The sequence below is a fragment of the Nansenia antarctica genome (genome assembly GCF_963989245.1).
Source record: "Nansenia antarctica genome assembly, chromosome: 1".
In the NCBI taxonomy this organism is placed as follows: domain Eukaryota; kingdom Metazoa; phylum Chordata; class Actinopteri; order Argentiniformes; family Microstomatidae; genus Nansenia; species Nansenia antarctica.
The window spans coordinates 13,706,544-13,706,743 of NC_137674.1; positions in this window are offsets into that span (position 1 = coordinate 13,706,544).

Below are 200 nucleotides of genomic sequence, written 5' to 3' on the forward strand. Positions count from 1 at the left end.
TTGAGAGTCATACCCTATTTATTTACAATAATATCGGCAGTAATCTATCTCCGTAGATTATTGCCTCCGCACATACAGTCAACACTGGGGCCATGAATATATGTATGAACCCCTGTTTAAGTATTCAGAGCAGGGAGATGATGGGGCTAATTAACAGAGAAGAATTAGGGCCTTCTACAGTGTCACTTTGATAAATGTCG